Source organism: Oncorhynchus mykiss, chromosome 23, assembly GCF_013265735.2.
Source record: "Oncorhynchus mykiss isolate Arlee chromosome 23, USDA_OmykA_1.1, whole genome shotgun sequence".
NCBI classification, from domain to species: Eukaryota; Metazoa; Chordata; class Actinopteri; order Salmoniformes; family Salmonidae; genus Oncorhynchus; species Oncorhynchus mykiss.
Window position 1 is genome coordinate 48279881 of NC_048587.1, and position 20824 is coordinate 48300704.

General features: G+C 42.7%; 1 protein-coding gene across 1 annotated transcript in view; it reads right to left on the reverse strand.

The window, feature by feature from the left end:
* Positions 1-10117, reverse strand: part of LOC110502896 (inactive rhomboid protein 1) — a 132287-nt gene extending 122170 nt beyond the window's left edge. The window contains exon 1 of the mRNA XM_036960654.1: positions 9811-10117. The gene's annotated coding sequence lies outside the window, so the exon portion shown is untranslated. The remainder of the gene's footprint in view (positions 1-9810) is intronic.
* Between the last annotated feature and the right edge of the window lie 10707 nt (positions 10118-20824).

A 20824-nucleotide genomic window follows, 5' to 3' on the forward strand; every position in this document is an offset into this window, starting at 1 on the left:
GAAACCCAGCCTCCATTACCAGATCCCATCCCAGTTCATCATCATCAGAGGATCATTTTAGATCATATCCCGGATCACCTCAGATCACATCCCGGATCACCGTTGTCATGACGTTAGCCTGTTGGGGGAGGTTTATGACACCCATAAATACCTTTCCCCTTTTCTCTCTCTCTACTTTATAGAGTTGACTCTTGTCATCAAAAGGTGGGAGACGGAACCATATTTCGGTAATCCAACCAGTTGAACATATGCGTTGGTACTTAATGAATATGATCTCAGATCAGTTGTTGTCTGAGACATTACTACTAATGAGAGTATGACATAAACTGTATCTTGGAAAATCTACACATTCTAGTTATCAGATTCACATGGAATTGTTGTGCAATTTAAATGTTTAAATATGAAACTATTTGTGAAAATATTAAATGTAATTTTAGCTTGTTAATGAGAGAACGGTTTGTCATAGAGTAAACTCTGCTCACTCAGAGGCCCCGCCCAAGTGAACAGACATTGGGTGTAAACTGTGAAACACGCCCTTCTCTTCACCACAATATAAGCCTGTTGAAAAAATGTCAACTTTCTGTTCCAAGGACGTAAGGACTTGTGGTCCCTGTGTTAAAAGGACAAGATCACCTACAGAACTAAGCCAACCTCAGCTTGAGCTCTGGTTGAACGACAAGAACCTAACGAAATCAGCATCGAATTTCAACGTGAAGATGACGATCAACACGCCGGAAGGATGAATTTCGACTATACCAGCCAGAATATAGCATGAGCATATAGCATGGCAACCTGGTATGAACTTTGAACTCTTATTCACTAAAGAAGTGATACTTCCTAGCCGATTGAGTTAGCCGCAGCAACTGTAAACGTGGGTTAGGAGAGGACGGACAGAGTATCCATTCTACCACGCTCCAATTCACCTCTAGACATTCTTCAGGACAAGAGATCCATGCTGGACAACCCGGCCTTCTATCTACGACCAATCTACCAAAGCGCAGCTCAGAGTAAATATTTATTGCATTTTCCTTTTCCAAATGGGCGGTTATTGAGAATGCATAAGATACTGTATTTACGATAGCATAGCTGCCTACGGCCCGATAGAGACACAAAACCTTTTTGTTCCTCAGTCTTCCCGCTCCTTCACTCAAACCCAACCCCCTTTCTTTGTGTAACCAGCCGTCATATCTGTTCCGTCCACTAGGGACGTTTTCCTTTATGACATCAATGGGATCCATTCTGTGTAGATGTAATTTCGTGTGATTATTTAGTAAATAAATAATTTAAACAAATGTTGTATTGATGATTCAACTTGTTAGCCAGGGTTCGTGAAGATAAAAAATAATTTACAACTTTCAGATGAGACTGAATAAGGTGATGATTAAATATTGACTGCTATTGAGGTAAAAGATTACCAGGTCTTTAAGAGTTTATTCGGAAGATAACAGCTCTATAAACATTATTTTGTGGTGCCCCATCTTTCTAGTTAATTACATTTACATGAATAGCTTAATCAGGTAATATTAATTACAGAGAAATTATTTTATAGAATTTCAGATCACATCCCAGATCACCACCCTGGAGGATAATCTCAGATCACGTCCCAGATCATCACCGTGGAGGATCATCTCAGATCAAATCCCAGATCGTCATCATAGAGGATCATCTCAGATCACATCCCAGATCATCTCAGATCACATCCCAGATCTTCATCATGGAGGATCATCTCAGATCCCGTCCCAGATCACCACCCTGGAGGATCATCTCAGATCAAATCCCAGGTCATCACCATAGAGGACCATCTCAGATCACATCCCAGATCATCACCATGGAGGATTATCTCAGATCACATCCCAGATCGTCATCATAGAGGATCATCTCAGATCACATCCCAGATCACCATCATGGAGGATCAGCTCAGATCACATCCCGGATCACCGTCGTGGAGGATCATCTCAGATCACATCCCAGATTACCGCCTTGGAGGATCATCTCAAATCACATCCTGGATAACCATCATGGAGGATCATCTCAGATCACATCCCAGATCACCACCCTGGAGGATCATCTTAGATCACATCCCAGATCACCACCGTGGAGGATCATCTCAGATCACATCCTAGGTCATCACCATGGAGGATCATCTCAGATCACATCCCAGATTGTCATCACCATGGAGGATCATCTCAGATCACATCCCAGATTGTCATCATAGAGGATAATCTCGGATCATATCCCAGATCATCTCAGATCACATCCCAGATCATCTCAGATCACATCCCAGATCATCATCATGGAGGATAATCTCAGATCACATCCCAGATCATCAACATGGAGAATAATTACAGATCAAATCCCTGTGGTGATAGCCATTCAAATTAATGGCTTTACAGCCATTAAACAACAGTGCTGTCATAATCAAATCAAATTTTATTTGTCACATGTGCCGAATACAACCTTACAGTGAAATGCTAACTTACAAGCCCTTAACTAACCATGCTTTAAGAAGTTGTCACATTGTATAATGATAGGAGACAGGCGCAGGAATACGAAAATCTTTTTATTTTATTTCCCTAGCTAAAATAGAATACGTCATGAAAATGACGGGGACGAAGCCCAAAACAAACATGTGTGTATGTGTGTTTATATATATACAGTATATACAGTGGGATGTAACCCAAACGAAAGAGCGAGGTGTAAACCTCTAATAAATACACAGGACGAGACCCTGTGAGACCCGTCCTGTGAGACCCGTAATAACAATACACTGGACGAGACCCGTAATAACAATACACGGGACGAGACCCGTAATAACAATACACTGGACGAGACCCGTAATAACAATACACTGGACGAGACCCGTAATAACAATACACTGGACGAGACCCGTAATAACAATACACAGGACGAGACCCGTAATAACAATACACAGGACGAGACCCGTAATAACAATACACTGGACGAGACCCGTAATAACAATACACTGGACGAGACCCGTAATAACAATACACAGGACGAGACCCGTAATAACAAGTGCACACTAACACGAAAGCCGATTATAACTGAGCACAAGACCAACGGACATGGAACAATAATCAGCAAGGACAATGGGGAACAGAGGGCACAATTATACACAAACTAATCAGGGGGAATAGGAACCAGGTGTGCGTAATGAGACAAGACAGTCCAGGGTTAGTGGTAATGATCCAGTTCAGTGAAGCCTAGAAGACCGGTGACGTAGACCTCTGGAGCTGGTGAACGGAATGAGCAGCAGTACCGGGGGGATCCGTGACAAGTTTTAAGAAAAAATAAGTGTTAAGTAAAATAGATAAGTAAAAATCTGAAAATAAATATAACAAATAATTAAACAGCAGCAATAAAATAACAATAGCGAGGCTATATACAGGGGGTACAGAGTGAATGTGCAGGGACAAAGGTTAGTAGAGGTAATTGAGGTAATATGTACATAGAGGTAATTGAGGTAATATGTACATGTACATGTATATGTACATGATAATAAACAGAGAGTAGCAGCAGTGTAAAAGAGGGGTCTGGGAAGCCACTTGATTAGCTGTTCATGAGTCTTATGGCTTGGGGGTAGAAGCTGTTAAGAAGCCTCTTGGACCTAGACTTGGTGCTCCGGTACCACTTGCCATGCGGTAGCAAAGAGAACAGTATAACTAGGGTCACTGGAGTCTTTGACCATTTTTAGGGCCTTCCTATGACACCGTTTGGTAAAGAGGTCCTGAATGGCAGGAAGTTTGGCCCAGTGATGTACTGGGCTGTACGCACTACCCTCTGTAGTGCATTGCGGCCGAGCAGTTGCCATACCAGGCAGTGATGCAACCAGTTAGGATGCTCTCAATGGTGCAGCTGCAGAACCGTTTGAGGATCTGAGGACACATGCCGAATCGTTTCAGTCTCCTAAGGGGGAATTGGTTTTAATGTGCCCTCTTCACGACTGTCTTAGTGTGTTGGGACCATGATAGTTTGTTAGTTTGTTAGTTCTACACCTATCATCTGAGGGAGGAGAGAGCAACTGTGGCACCTGTTCTCATTGTACTGATCCATCATGATGGAAAAGCCTATCTCCCTTCACATAGGGATGAGTGTATGCAGTTCGGACCTCTAAGGGTAATGGTTAAGGTGTTCAGCTGACAGTTGCAGAGAGTTGCAAAGTCCCGGCCGGGTTACCCCTGAATTCAGTGAAATATCCTACCAAACACTTTCCTTGAACCCTCTAATATAACAGATTGTGATGGCGGGCTCAACAAAGTCTTACCAGAATAGATGGGGTCGACTATATTTTAACTCAGTCAAATTCCATTTCTAAATAGAAAACTCCCCTTTAAAATGTGTGCTTTTTCATTATCCTGAATTGACAGGATTCAAATGGAACTGAACCTAACCAGATCTAACCAGATACTCACATGGAACCAGGTGATAATACACAGTAGACTGACCCTGACCTACCACTGCTAGCTAGGGGGTGGCAGATAGCTTCCAGGTAAGCGTGTTGTGTCAGTAACCGATAGGTCACAGGTTCAAATCCTATCGCAAAGCACTTAACCCCAATTGCTCCAGCTGCACTGGACAATAGAGAGCAATTGTAAGGGTGTCTTTCTGTAGGCAATTTTTGTGAATTTTGAAGCATGTATCTCACAAAAAAGCACATAAAGCACATAACCTTTATGGATTATAAAGCCATTATGTTACTGACTGTTATAATCTCAGAGAACAACATGTATAAGATCTCCGTAGCCTGTGTTAACCTCAGATCTTTTGGGGGGCATTTATCCCAAAACCCTATTCTTTCCCAATTAATTTCCCCCATAGGAATGGTTGAACTAGCATTGCTAGCACAGACTGGAATATGTTCTGGGATTCCTCCGATGGCATTGAGGAGTACACTACATCAGTCATTGGCTTCATCAATAAGTGCATTGATGACGTCGTCCCCACAGTGACTGTACGTACATACCATAACTAGAAGCCATGGATTACAGGAAACATCCACACTGAGCTAAAGGCTTGAGCTGCCACTTTCAAGGAGCGGGACTCTAACCCGGAAGCTTATAAGAAATCCCACTATGCCCTCCGATGAACCATCAAACAAGAAAAGTGTCAACACAAGACTAAGATCAAATCGTACTACACCGGCTCTGACCTCGTCGGATGTGGCAGGGCTTGAAAACCATTACAGATTACAAAGGGAAGCACAGCCGAGAGCTGCCCAGTGACACGAGCCTACCAGACGAGCTAAACTACTTCTATGCTCGCTTCGAGGAAAATAACACTGAAACATGCATGAGAGCACCAGCTGTTCCGGAAGACTGTGTGATCACTCTTTCCATAGCCGATGTGAGTAAGATCTTTAAACAGGTCAACATTCACAAGGCCGCAGGGCCAGACGGATTACCAGGACGTGTACTGGGAGCATGCGCTGACCAACTGGCAAGTGTCTTCACTGACATTTTCAACCTCTCCCTGTCCGAGTCTGTAATACAAACATGTTTTAAGCAGACCAACATAGTGCCTGTGCCCAAGAACACTAAGGTAACCTACCTAAATGACTACCGACCCGTAGCACTCTGTAGCCACGAAGTGCTTTGAAAGGCTGGTCATGGCTCACATCAACACCATTATCCCAGAAACCCTAGAACCACTCAAGTTGCATACCGCCCCAACAGATCCACAGATGATGCTATCTCTATTGCACTCCACATTGCCCTTTCCCACCTGGACAAAAGGAACACCTACGTGAGAATACTATTCATTGACTACAGCTCAGCGTTCAACACCATAGTGTCCTCAAAGCTCATCAATAAGCTAAGGACCCTGGGACTTAACACCTCCCTCTGCAACTGGATCCTGGACTTCCTGACGGGCCACGCCCAGGTGGTAAGGGTAGGTAACAACATATCCGCCATGCTGATCCTCAACACAGGGCCCCTCAGGGGTGTGTGCTCAGTACCCTCCTGTACTCCCTGTTCACTCATGACTGCACAGCCAGGCACGATTTCAACACCATCATTAAGTTTGCCAATGACACAACAGTGGTAGTGGCCTGATCACCGACAACGACGAGACAGCCTATAGGGAGGAGGTCAGAGACCTGGCCGTGTGTTTCCAGGACAACAACCTCTCCCTCAACGTGCAGGACAAAGGAGATGATTGTGGACTACAGGAATAAGAGGACCGAGCACACCCCCATTCTCAACGACGGGGCTGCAGTGGAGCAGGTTGAGAGCTTCAAGTTTTTTGCTGTCCACATCACCAACCAACTAACATGGTCCAAGCACACCAAGACAGTCGTGAAGAGGGCGCGACAAAACCTAAAAGATTTGGCATGGGTCCTCAGATCCTCAAAATGTTCTACAGCTGCACCATCGAGAGCATCACTGCCTGGTACGGCAACTGCTCGGCCTCCGACCGCAAGGCACTACAGAGCGTAGTGCGACTGTCCCAGTACATCATGGGGCCAAGCTTCCTACCATCCAGGACGTCTATACCAGGCTGTGTCAGAGGAAGGCCCTAAAAATTGTCAAAGACTCCAGCCACCCTGGTCATAGACTGTTCTGTCTGCTACTCTCTGTTGTTATCATCTATGCATAGTCACTTTAACAACTCTACCTAGGTTATCAACATGTTGAATGCACCGAGCTACACCGAGCTGTCTGTCTAATCTACTGGCACACAGCTCGGACACCCATGCATACTCCACACGGCATGCCACAAGAGGTCTCTTCACAGTCCCCAAGTCCAGAACAGACTATGGGAGGCACACAGTACTACATAGAGCCATGACTACATGGAACTCACATCAAGTAACTCATGCCAGCAGTAAAATTTGATTTAAAAAACAGATTCAAAAACACCTTATGGAACAGCGGGGACTGTGAAGCAACACAAACCAGACAAATATATATATACACACACACACACACACACACGATAACATAGGCACTATACATACACATGGATTTAGTACTGGGGCCTGAGGGCACATACTGTGTTGTGAAATCTGTGAATGAATTGCAATGTTTTACAATTGTATAAACTGCCTCAATTTTTGCTGGACCCCAGGAAGAGTAGCTGCTGCAATGGGGATCCATAATAAATACAAATACATGTACATATTACTGCACGATGACGACAACTACTTCCAATTGATTGATTTATCTTATTTCCGTGTCGTGCACCAATTGGTGCCCAGACAGTATGGGCTTATAAGACACGGTATTAAGTTTGTGTGCTGTTCACAAAACACAAAATAAATTAAATGCATAATTAGCACTCATAACAAATTACAGCAGCAGCTTTGCGAGTGACGGGTCAGGATAACACAACAGCACTAGCCTTGATATAAACCTGACAAATAAATTTGCTGCTGATTTGATTCACTACTTACTGTGCCGAGCACAAAGTATGCCCAGACACTCCCTAGAGCGTTCGATGGCTGCCAGGTGTGTGTGTGTGTGTGTGTGTGTGTGTGTGTGTGTGTGTGTGTGTGTGTGTGTGTGTGTGTGTGTGTGTGTGTAGGAGGACTGTAGTTGACAATGGAGGGAAAAAAGGGGACACACACTACTAAGTTTTAAACAGAGCCAGGAAATGGTTAGGTAGATGTCTGGATATCTACTCTCCTTTATTTATGTATTTCTCTCTTTCTCTCTCTCTCTTTCTCTCTTTCTTTCTTTCTTTCTTTCTCTCTCTCTTTCTTTCTTTCTTTCTTTCTCTCTTTCTTTCTTTCTTTCTTTCTTTCTCTCTCTCTTTCTTTCTTTCTTTCTTTCTTTCTTTGTAGGATAATGAACAACATGCTTTGACACTCTGCATACCTCTGATTCCAAACTACTCCCATATCAGAGTAACACGATATCATCCACTGACTGTTGCTAAACACCTGACCAACACCTTGCTGCTGTAGAGAGGAATTCAGAAGCTCTCATTCACTGGAATTGCCCTCTAGGAAACCATTGGATATCATACCCTTCAATATGTTGGTGTATGGAGGCTAGGCCTGTGCTGTGTTGTTCTCCCATCTGTTCTCAACTAATCACGGTCAATGCAGACATTCTCTATACTGAAACAGCATGGGTTTGGGATGTCCCAAACCCCCAGCATTGAGTTTATATAGAGGAACATCATTGTTATAAGCAATGTATCCATATTGTAAAACACTATGGAACACCATGAATGCTAGTTAGTGTGTGGGACCAAATGATTCAGATTGTTCAGTCTGATTCAGAACCATAACAACATCTACTATTAACATGACTTCTACAGAGAAGCCTTCAGTCAACAGAAGTAACTTCTTCTCAGACAGGAAACCAAACAAACACTCAAGGCTATGGGTCAGTGAAGAACAAACACCATGTAAATACAGCCCATATTTATGTTTATTTATTTTCCCTTTTGTACTTTAAATATTTGCACATCGTTATAACACTGTATATATACATAATGACATTTGAAATGTCTCAATTCCTTTGAAACTTTTGTAATTGTAATGTTTACTGTACATGTTTTATTGTTTATTTTGTTTATTATCTATTTCACTTGCTTTAGAAATGTAAACATATGTTTTGCATGCCAATAAAGCCCTTTGAATTTAATTTAATTGAGAGAGAGAGAAGGAGAGTGAGAGACGATTGGCTCCCACAGTGCCAGAATACAGCAACAGGAAAAGTGAATTATTATATAGATTATGATTAATGGACATTTTTGTAAGGGTTGATACATTTTTCATTAGGGCAAATAAAGTCTGAAATTATAAACTTCAGAAGCCTTTTTAAGACTCAAATACACTACAAGTTTGCATTTCCTGCTGTGTGCAGGAAAATACTCAGCAAGTGGTCAAATTAAGATTGTACATCTGTAGAGTTGGCATGATACAGTCTGAAATGTAATGACCAGATTCTGTTTGTCTGGTGTTGTTGATCTCATAAATCCACACACAACCACACACAGTGACTGTCATCTAATCTCAATTTATGAGGTAAAAAAAAATTGGATTCTGAAATGGTATTGGTGGTGTTTCCCAAATCATAATCCAATTATCTCCATGTCCAAAACTCTACATCCGACATTTAGTCATCTTGAATAGAGATGTGACAGTACTGGTAAAGCATATGGACATCATGTTGCCCTTTCCCACCTCACAAGACTCAAAACAAATACATGAGATCATACTTGACTTTCCTCGGGCAAGTGTTTGTCCCACCCTGTGTGTGTGTGCGCAAGCGCGTGTGCGTGCGTGCAGTAGACAGAAACTTGTCCCGATGTCATGCGTGTTGACAAGCCGGAGTAAATGTCATGCATGTGCTTTGAAATAGAAAGCAAATATGTCTAGGCTACAGCATCCTGGATGTAATTACTACCGGTTTGTCACCGTGGGCTATACAGTCGAAATCATGTTTTGAAAGAGTTGGATTAAGGCCAAATGCAATCCTCTCTCAATCTTCAAAATGTATTTTATATCGAATAGCCTACAATGTGCATAGATAATATAGATGGATGTTGTCAACTGGCCAAAATTCATAAATTCAACCAAAAATTATACGTGATGACATAGATTCAACGTGTAAGGAAATGTGTCATTTTTTTCACTCAACTTTTAACCTAAATCCAATTACATTTTGACATAGTTTGTTGATTTCACGTTGAATTCATGTTAGTGTGCCAAGTAGATAATGTGTTTGTTTAATTCTAGTTTTTATTTTTTTCCGCAATCTTTTACAGTACACTATCAAAGAATGGTCTCATAATTAATTACCAGTTGCCCTTTAGGGGTAAATTGCCAGAACACCTTACCTTACTGAAAATGCTCCGGTCCTTAACAGCTCGATCCACCCTATCGGTGGCACTCCAATGACCAATATACCGTGGTAGTCAAATCACTTCATAACCCAGTCATGCAACAGACAGATGACATAAATAAAAAATCACTTCTAAAACTGCATCCGAAAGGGGGGACTCTGAAGATCTCACTCACAACATCGCGAAAAGATGCTGAAACTGCGGGAAACAGTGTTATCTTCTTGCCTCCCCTCCCGTTCTAGAGACACTCTCCCACCGCTATCTGTTCCAGTCTCGTTTTGGCTCGTTCGGCAGCGAGCTTCAGTCCGTCTGTATTTCAGTTTCGTTGCTGGGTAGCGGGAACGCACACGTGAGGTTGACTGTGCTGTGCTGGAGAGGGCAGAGAAAACAGAGCGTTGTCACACGTCACCGCCGACCGGTGTGCCCCGCGTTATAGCAGGCGCGCGGGCGTCATCTTTATGATGAAGTATGAAAACCTAAACACAGTGTTAGGCTATCTATCTACGTATGTTCTACCAGAGTGAGCCATATGGTTCCTGTAGTTGTGAGAGCATGCTTTATTCTACCTTTATTCTACCTCACCATAAAACCCCTATCCAGATGGGCTCTCTTCTCCCTCCTACCCACTTCATGTGTCCTGTTCTGTCTATAGGTCCTGTTTCTGTCTATTTGAACCACACCACATAACAATAACACCACACCATAGAACAAGTAGAACACCTCATTTGTCTCTGGGTTTCTATTTCTGTCTAATAACACCTGAGAGCAGAAGACCCCATTTGATCTATTCACCTGATCACTGTTACTCACCAATCACTGTGTGACTCACTCAACTGGAGAAGTGCGGCAAAGAATGACAGCCTGGACAGGGATACATCTGTAAGCTGAAGAATGACAGCCTGGACAGGGATACATCTGTAAGCTGAAGAATGACAGCCTGGACAGGGATACATCTGTAAGCTGAAGAATGACAGCCTGGACAGGGATACATCTGTAAACTGAAGAATGACAGCCTGGACATCAGCTTACATCTGTAAGCTGAAGCTTCTTCTTCTGTGCCTTAGGTTTTTGTGTAAATCAAGAAAGGATCTTGGAGAGCCAGGTGGCCTTAGGAAGAGGAGGAGAGAGAAAGCGTCTACTAGCAAATGTGTGGTGTGTGGTTGGAATATGATAGAGTTACTGAACAATCAAAATCAATGATGCAGCTCATTGTCTGAGCTTAGACGATCCCTGAAACGTTGTTTTTAACAACATTTTTATAATTCAAAAGACAATAATTATCACCCCAACTCAGGTTAATGAGGCCATACTAGCTATAGGCAACAACCAACAAGTGGGTCTAGCTTCAGCACATGCATTGTAACCCTGGCAACAACAGATGTGGGATCAGTACCCTGCATCAACAATGAAGTAAGGGTGGGACGATGGTATACTGTAAATCTAGAGTTCCAGGGAGAAATACGTTTTTTTTTTCTGGCATTAAGTCACACGCATTAATAAGTTACTTCCTTATTAATGGATAGAATGGTTGAAAGAAAGAACGAAAGGAACAGAGGCAAATCAGGGACTTGATCCAAGTCAACCAAATCTGTTTGAGTCATCGGGAAAACAAACATCTGCTTGTTTAGAATAACATGTGTTTTAATATGGCTCTACAGGCCTGTCCTCATTGGTGCATGACAGCTTCTGGAGCAGGTGTCAGAGAATGTTTCTGAGAGAGAAAACATGGACATGGCATAAAGAGAGGAAACATAATTAACCTCTAAAGGATCCGCGCCTTTTTTCAGTTTTGACTAAAATGACATACCCAAATCTAACTGCTTGTAGCTCAGGCCCTGAAGCAAGGATATGCATATTCATACCATTTGAAAGGAAACACTTTGAAGTTTGTGGAAATGTGAAAGGAATGTAGGAGAATATAACACAATAGGTCTGGTAAAAGAAAATACAAAGAAAAAAACAACCGTTCTTTTGTATTTTTTTTGTACCATCATCTTTGAAATGCATGAGAAAGGACATAATGTATTAGTCCAGCCCAGGTGCCACTAGATTTTGTCCACTAGATGGCAGCAGTACAGGTGCAAAGTTTTAGACTCATCCAATGAACCATTGCATTTATGTTCCAAGTTTGTATCAAGACTGCCCAAATGTGCCTAATTTGTTTATTAATAATTTCTCATGTTCAAAATTATGCATTCTCCTTAAACAATACCATGGTATTCTTTCACTGTAATAGCTACTGTATATTGGACAGTGCAGTTAGATTAACAAGAATTTAAGCTTTCTGCCAATATCAGATATGTCTATGTCCTGGGACATTTTCTTGTTACTTACAACCTCATACTAATCACATTAACCTATGTTAGCTTAACCGTCCCGTGGACGGGACACCGATCCCAAAGTTAACATCAACCAGAGATTATCTCAAAATTCTCTGTAGCATGACACTATCCTGCCTGCACTGTAACATAGAGATTGCATCTAAAACAGTGGCTGTGTCCTTAATACCCATACTTGCATTCTAAATACTAGGCTTTTTGGGTATGCGAGATGTCAAACACATTTTGGCTTTTCATCAAGTAAACTGTTTTTTAAAATCCTGTTGTTTTTACGGTAACTTACTGGCAGCCAACCTGTAAGTTACTGTAAAAAAGGTATAGTATGTTAACGTAAATTTCAAAGAAACTATGGTTTAACAGTACATTACTATTACACTATTGAGGAAAATAATTGTCTTTTCACACTCTGATTGACAACAGCTGATAATCAGAATATGGGACGAGTTCTACAAAAATGCACAAATGGCGAGTAACAAGCGCATTGTAGCATGTACATATTTTTTGCTTACTGCATAAATGTTTACTAAATAGCAGACTACATTCTAAATAGCCCCTAAGTCCATCACAAACTAATAAATGCACCATTGAGAGCATCCTGCCAGGATGTATCACCGTCTGGTACAGCAATTGCACCGTCTACAAACGCAGGGCTCTCCAGTGGGTGGTGTGGTCAGCCCAACACACCATCTGGGGCACACTGCCCCCAGGACATCTACAGCACCCGGTGTCAGAGGAAGGCCAAGAAGATCATCAAAAACCTCTGCTACACAAGCCAAGGCCTGTTCACACCACTACCATCTAGAAGGCGGAGACAGTACAGGTGCATCAAAGCTGGGAACGAGAGACTGATACCCAGCTTCTATCTTCAGGCCATCAGACTGTTAAACGGTCAACGCTAGCTCGTCTCCACCCAGTACCCTGTCCTAAACCTTAGTCACTGCTACTAGCTGGCTACCCACCGGTACTCTACCCTGCACTGTAGAGACTGCTGCCCGCTATACAGAGTCATTGAACACAGGTCACTTTAGTAATGTTTACATACTGTTTTACCCACTTCATATGTACATTTGAAGTCGGAAGTTTACATACACCTTAGCCAAATACATTTAAACTCAGTTTTACACAATTCCTGACATTTAATCCTAGTACAATTCCCAGTCTTAGGTCAGTTAGGATCACCACTTTATTTTAAGAATGTGAAATGTCAGAATAATTGTAGAGAGAATTGTTTATTTCGTGTTTATTTCTTTCATCACATTCCCAGTGGGTCAGAAGTTTACATTCACACAAATAGTATTTGGTAGCATTGCCTTTAAATTGCTTAACTTGGATCAAATGTTTCGGGTAGCCTTCCACAAGCTTCCCACAATAAGTTGGGTGAATTTTGGTCCATTCCTCCTGACAGAGCAGGTGTAACTGAATCTGGTTTGTAGACCTCCTTGATCGCACACACTTTTTAGGTTCTGCCGACAAATTTTCTATAGGATTGAGGTCAGGGCTTTGTTGTTTTTAAGCCATTATGCCACAACTTTGGAAGTATGCCTGGGGTAATTATCCATTTGGAAGACCCATTTGCGACCAAGCTTTAACTTCCTGATGGATGTCTTGAGATGTTGCTTCAATATATGCACATCATTTTCCTTCCTCATGAAGCCATCTATTTTGTGAAGTGCACCAGTCCCTCCTGCAGTAAAGCACCCACACAACATGATGCTGCCACCCCCGTGCTTCACGGTTGGGATGGTGTTCTTCGGCTTGCAAGCCTCCACCTTTTTCCTCCGAACATAACGACGGTCATTACTGCCAAACAGTTATATTTTTGTTTCATCAGACCAGAGGACATTTCTCAAAAAAGTCAGATTGTTGTCCCCATGTGCAGTTGCAAACTGTAGTCTGGCTTTTTTATGGCGGTTTTGGAGCAGTGGCTTCTTCCTTGCTGAGCGGCCTTTCAGGTTATGCCGATATAGGACTAGTTTTACTGTGGATATAGATACTTTTGTACCTGTTTCCTCCAGCATCTTCACAAGGTCCTTTGCTGGTGTTCTGGGATTGATTTGCACTTTTCACACCAAAGTACGTTCATCTCTAGGAGACAGAAGGCGTCTCCTTCCTGAGCGGTATGACGGCTGCTTGGTCCCATGGTGTTTATACTTGTGTATTATTGTTTGTACTGATGAACGTGGTACCTTCAGGTGTTTGGATTTTTTGTCTGAGATCTTGGCTGATTTCTTTTGATTTTCCCATGATGTCAAGCAAAGAGGCACTGAGTTTGAAGATAGGCCTTTAAATACATCCACAGGTACACCTCCAATTGACTCAAATGATGTCAATTAGCCTATCAGCGTTCTCTAAAGCCATGACGTAATTTTCTGGAATGTTCCAAGCTGTTTCAAAGCACTGTCAACTTAGTGTATGTAAACCTCTGACCCACTGGAATTGTGATACAGTGAGTTATAAGTGAAAAAATCTGCCTGTAAACAATTATTGGAAAAATGACTTGTGTCATGCACAAAGTAGATGTCCTAACCGACTTGCCAAAACTATAGTTTGTTAATTACTTCTGACTTCAACTGTGTGTGTGTGTGTGTGTGTGTGTGTGTGTGTGTGTGTGTGTGTGTGTGTGTGTGTGTGTGTGTGTGTGTGTGTGTGTGTGTGTGTGTGTGTGTGTGTGTGTACCCATGCTGCAGCAGCCCCAGTTGCCCAGCTCTCTGCTGCCAGAGCTGTTTCCTGCTCAGAGCTGCTGCTCATGCGGGAGGAAGCGCGTTTAAAACAAGTTTCAATGACTCCAACCTAAGTGTGTGTAAACTTCTGACTTCAACTGTAACCAATGCTGTACACACCTTTTCTATTCATATATCTGTCCATATTGTCTATACACACCATCATATACATTGCTCATCCTGATATGTTTTATTTATTTTGGGGATTTGTGTGTATTGTTGTGTTTTACTAGATATTACTGCACTGTTGGAGCTGGAAACATTATAATTTCGCTACATCTGATAAATATGGGTATGAGACCAATAACATTTGATTTGATTTAGTACTTTTAGTACACTGTATGTTGTTTCAGTAGGCCAGCCAGATTTCGGACATGGCCTGTGTGTGTGTGCGGTTGCGTGTGTATATGTGTCCGTGCTGTTGTGTTTGTGTGTATTTGTGTTTTCCCACCTCCTTCCTGAAATTCATTAGCATTCCTCCTGCAGGATGGACAAACTTCCGGATGGGAATATCAGGAGGGGAGGATGACTTCACCATTTCCTCCTTTAATAACACATGCAGAAAATACTCCTTGAACACATGCAGAAACACCTCCTTGCACACAGGGAGAAAATCTTCCTTGAACAAAGGGAGAAAATCCTCAATGAACACCTCCCTGTGTTAAAGTAGGATTTTCTCCCTGTGTTAAAAGAGGACTTTCTCCCTGTGTTAAAGGAGGACTTTCTCCCTGTGTTAAATGAAAGTTTTCTGCCTGTGTTCAAGGAGGACTTTCTCCCTGTGTTAAATGAAAGTTTTCTGCCTGTGTTAAAAGAGGACATTCTCCCTGTGTTAAAGGAGGACTTTCTCCCTGTGTTAAAGGAGGACTTTCTCCCTGTGTTAAATGAAAGTTTTCTGCCTGTGTTAAAGGAGGATTTTCTCTTTGTGTTAAAGGAGGATTTTATCTATGCTACTACTATGTAACAGTAGTCTGTCTACCTCTGCAACATTAGAGCAGAGAAGTGGAGTGAACAGTTAGTAACATTCAGAGCAGCAGATCATCTGACAGAGAGCACTGGTTGACTTTAAAACAGCAATCAGCAATTGAAACAGTAACAAAGTGTTCCACCCTCCCCAGTTTTGGTGAAAAGCTGAGGGATGGTGATGGAAAAATGTAACCACTCTCAAATTCATAGGCAAAGAAATAGATGCAAGGACTGACCATCCATGGTATCAAAATAAGTCATAGTGAATACAGAGCAGAACCCATTTCTTTTGAAAACTAAATCATATTGAGCCCCTTAAGCAATTTGCTCTGACATCCACTGTTCCACAGTCAAAGAAAATAATAGTTATAGAGAAAAATAAATCTCCCAACAGGATGTTGTAGTATTACCCTATGAAGACAGGCCCAAAAAATCCTGTAGTCAGGTTGACCTTGTGAACGTTCTGTCAGAACCTAAATACAAAAGACCAGGGAGACTTCCAACAGTTGATTTAAAAATCCCTACATCCTAGAATCTTTACCCACAGGACCGCAGTGTGTGTGTGTGTGTGTGTGTGTGCACGCATGCTATGGGTGCCTATATACTGCATGTATGTGTGTGTGTGCATTCAGCTTCATCCCTGGGACCTGCTCTGAGATGCTTGTTTCTCGGTAACACACTGTGGCGCGAGCGCTTCCTCCTGTCTGAGCAGCAGCTCTGAGCAGGAAACAGCAGAGAGCCGGGCAACTGGGGCTGCTGCGGCATGGGTACACACACACACACACACACACACACACACACACACACACACACACACACACACACACACACACACACACACACACACACACACACACACACACACACACACAGTTGAAGTCAGAAGTTTACATACACTTAGGTTGGACTCATTAAAACTTGTTTTTCAACCACTCCACAAATTTCTTGTTAACAAATTATATAGTTTTGGCATGTCGGTTAGGACATTTACTTTGTGCATGACACAAGTCAAATTCCAGAAAATTATGTGATGGCTTTAGAAGCTTCATTTGAGTCAATTGAGTCAATTGGAGTCAATTGGAGGTGCACCTGTGGATGTTTTTTCAAGGCCTACCTTCAAACTCAGTGCCTCTTTGCTTGACATCATGGGAAAATCAAAAGAAATCAGCCAAGACCTCAGAAAGAAAAATGTAGACCTTCACAGGTCTGGTTCATCCTTGGGAGCAATTTCCAAACGCCTAAAGGTACCACGTTCATCTGTACAAACAATAGTACGCAAGTATAAACACCATGGGACCACGCAGCCATCATACCGCTCAGGAAGGAGACGCGTTCTGTCTCCTAAAGATGAACGTACTCTGGTGTGATTCAATCCCAGAAAGTGTGATTCAATCCCAGACCCCCAGCAAAGGACCTTGTGAAGATGCTGGAGGAAAGAGGTACAAAACTGTATCTACAGTATATCCACAGTAAAACAAGTCCTATATCAATCAATCAAATTTATTTTATATAGCCCTTCGTACATCAGCTGATATCTCAAAGTGCTGTACAGAAACCCAGCCTAAAACCCCAAACAGCAAGCAATGCAGGTGAAGAAGCACGGTGGCTAGGAAAAACTCCCTAGAAAGGCCAAAACCTAGGAAGAAACCTAGAGAGGAACCAGGCTATGTGGGGTGGCCAGTCCTCATGTCAGGTATTCCTGGGGCATGGTCCTAGGGCTCAGGTCCTCCGAGAGAGAGAAAGAAAGAGAGAATTAGAGAGAGCATATGTGGGATGGCCAGTCCTCTTCTGGCTGTGCCGGGTGGAGATTATAACAGAACATGGCCAAGATGTTCAAATGTTCATAAATGATCAGCATGGTCGAATAATAATAAGGCAGAACAGTTGAAACTGGAGCAGCAGCACAGCCAGGTGGACTGGGGACAGCAAGGAGTCATCATGTCAGGTAGTCCTGGGGCATGGTCCTAGGGCTCAGGTCCTCCGAGAGAGAGAAAGAGAGAAGGAGAGAATTAGAGAACGCACACTTAGATTCACACAGGACACCGAATAGGACAGGAGAAGTACTCCAGATATAACAAACTGACCCTAGCCCCCCGACACATAAACTACTGCAGCATAAATACTGGAGGCTGAGACAGGAGGGGTCAGGAGACACTGTGGCCCACTCCGAGGACACCCCCGGACAGGGCCAAACAGGAAGGATATAACCCCACCCACTTTGCCAAAGCACAGCCCCCACACCACTAGAGGGATATCTTCAACCACCAACTTACCATCCTGAGACAAGGCTGAGTATAGCCCACAAAGACCTCCGCCACGGCACAACTTAAGGGGGGGGGGGGGGGGGCGCCAACCCAGACAGGATGACCACATCAGTGACTCAACCCACTCAGGTGACGCACCTCCTCCAGGGACGGCATGAGAGAGCCCCAGTAAAGCCAGTGACTCAGCCCCTGTAATAGGGTTAGAGGCAGAGAATCCCAGTGGAAAGAGGGGAACCGGCCAGGCAGAGACAGCAAGGGTGGTTCGTTGCTCCAGAGCCTTTCCGTTCACCCTCCCACTCCTGGGCCAGACTACACTCAATCATATGACCCACTGAAGAGATGAGTCTTCAGTAGAGACTTAAAGGTTGAGACCGAGTTTGCGTCTCTGACATGGGTAGGCAGACCGTTCCATAAAAATGGAGCTCTATAGGAGAAAGCCCTGCCTCCAGCTGTTTGCTTAAAAATTCTAGGGACAATTAGGAGGCCTGCGTCTTGTGACCGTAGCGTACGTGTAGGTATGTACGGCAGGACCAAATCAGAGAGATAGATAGGAGCAAGCCCATGTAATGCTTTGTAGGTTAGCAGTAAAACCTTGAAATCAGCCCTTGCTTTGACAGGAAGCCAGTGTAGAGAGGCTAGCACTGGAGTAATATGATCAAATTTTTTGGTTCTAGTCAGGATTCTAGCAGCCGTATTTAGCACTAACTGAAGTTTATTTAGTGCTTTATCCGGGTAGCCGGAAAGTAGAGCATTGCAGTAGTCTAACCTGGAAGTGACAAAAGCATGGATTAATTTTTCTGCATCATTTTTGGACAGAAAGTTCCTGATTTTTGCAATGTTACGTAGATGGAAAAAAGCTGTCCTTGAAATGGTCTTGATATGTTCTTCAAAAGAGAGATCAGGGTCCAGAGTAACGCCGAGGTCCTTCACAGTTTTATTTGAGACGACTGTACAACCATTAAGATTAATTGTCAGATTCAACAGAAGATCTCTTTGTTTCTTGGGACCTATATCGACATAACCTGAATGGCCGCTCAGCAAGTAAGAAGCCACTGCTCCAAAACCGCCATTAAAAAAGCCAGGCTACGGTTTGCAACTGCACATGGGGACAAAGATCAGAATTTTTGGAGAAATGTCCTCTGGTCTGATGAAACAAAAATAGAACTGTTTGGCCATAATGACCATCGTTATGTTTGGAGGAAAAAGGGGTAGGCTTGCAAGCCGTAGAACAACATCCCAACCGTGAAGCATGGGGGTGGCAGCATCATGTTGTGGGGGTGCTTTGCTGCAGAAAGGACTGGTGCAAAAAATGATGAAAATGATGTGGATATATTGAAGCAACATCTCAAGACATCAGTCAGGAAGTTAAAGCTTGGTTGCAAATGGTCTTCCAAATGGATAATGACAATTTGTGGCAAAATGGCTTAAGGACAACAAAGTCAATGTACTGGAGTAGTCACCACAAAGCCCTGACCTCAGTCCTATGGAACATTTATGGGCAGAACTGAAAAAGCTAGTGTGAGCAAGGAGACCTACAAACCTGACTCAGTTACACCATCGCTTCATACTCGTCGCCAAACCCACTGGCTCCATGTCATCTACAAGACCCTGCTAGGTAAAGTCCCCCCTTATCTCAGCTCGCTGGTCACCATAGCATCTCCCACCTGTAGCACACGCTCCAGCAGGTATATCTCTCTCGTCACCCCCAAAACCAATTCTTTCTTTGGCCGCCTCTCTTTCCAGTTCTCTGCTGCCAATGACTGGAACGAACTACAAAAATCTCTGAAACTGGAAACACTTATCTCCCTCACTAGCTTTAAGCACCAACTGTCAGAGCAGCTCACAGATTACTGCACCTGTACATAGCCCACCTATAATTTATCCCAAACAACTACCTCTTTCCCAACTGTATTTAATTTATTTATTTATTTTGCTCCTTTGCACCCCATTATTTTTATTTCTACTTTGCACATTCTTCCATTGCAAAACTACCATTCCAGTGTTTTACTTGCTATATTGTATTTACCTTGCCACCATGGCCTTTTTTCCCTTTACCTCCCTTCTCACCTCATTTGCTCACATTGTATATAGACTTGTTTATACTGTATTATTGACTGTATGTTTGTTTTACTCCATGTGTAACTCTGTGTCGTTGTATCTGTCGAACTGCTTTGCTTTATCTTGGCCAGGTCGCAATTATAAATGAGAACTTGTTCTCAACTTGCCTACCTGGTTAAATAAAGGTGAAATAAAATAAATAAATAAAATCTCTGTCAGGAGGAATGGGCCACTATTCACCCAACTTATTGTGGGAAGCTTGTGGAAAGCTATCCTAAACATTTGACCCAAGTTAAACAATTTAAAGGCAATGCTGCCAAATACTAATTGAGTGTATGTAAACTTCTGACCCACTGGGAATGTGATGAAAGAAATAAAAGCTGAAATAAATCATTCTCTCTACAATTATTCTGGCATTTCACATTCCTAAAATAAAGTGGTGATCCTAGCTGACCTAAAACAAGGCATTTTTACCAGGATTAAATGTCAAGAATTGTGAAAAACTGAGTTTAAATGTATTTGGCTAAGGTGTATGTAAACCTCAGACTTCAACTGTTGAACCAGAATGTATACACAAACACTGAAATACCATAACTAATCCTCCGCTGTCTGCATGGTACGTCCTGTAGATTTACAGGGACACTGCTTAGATAATCAGCCAGAA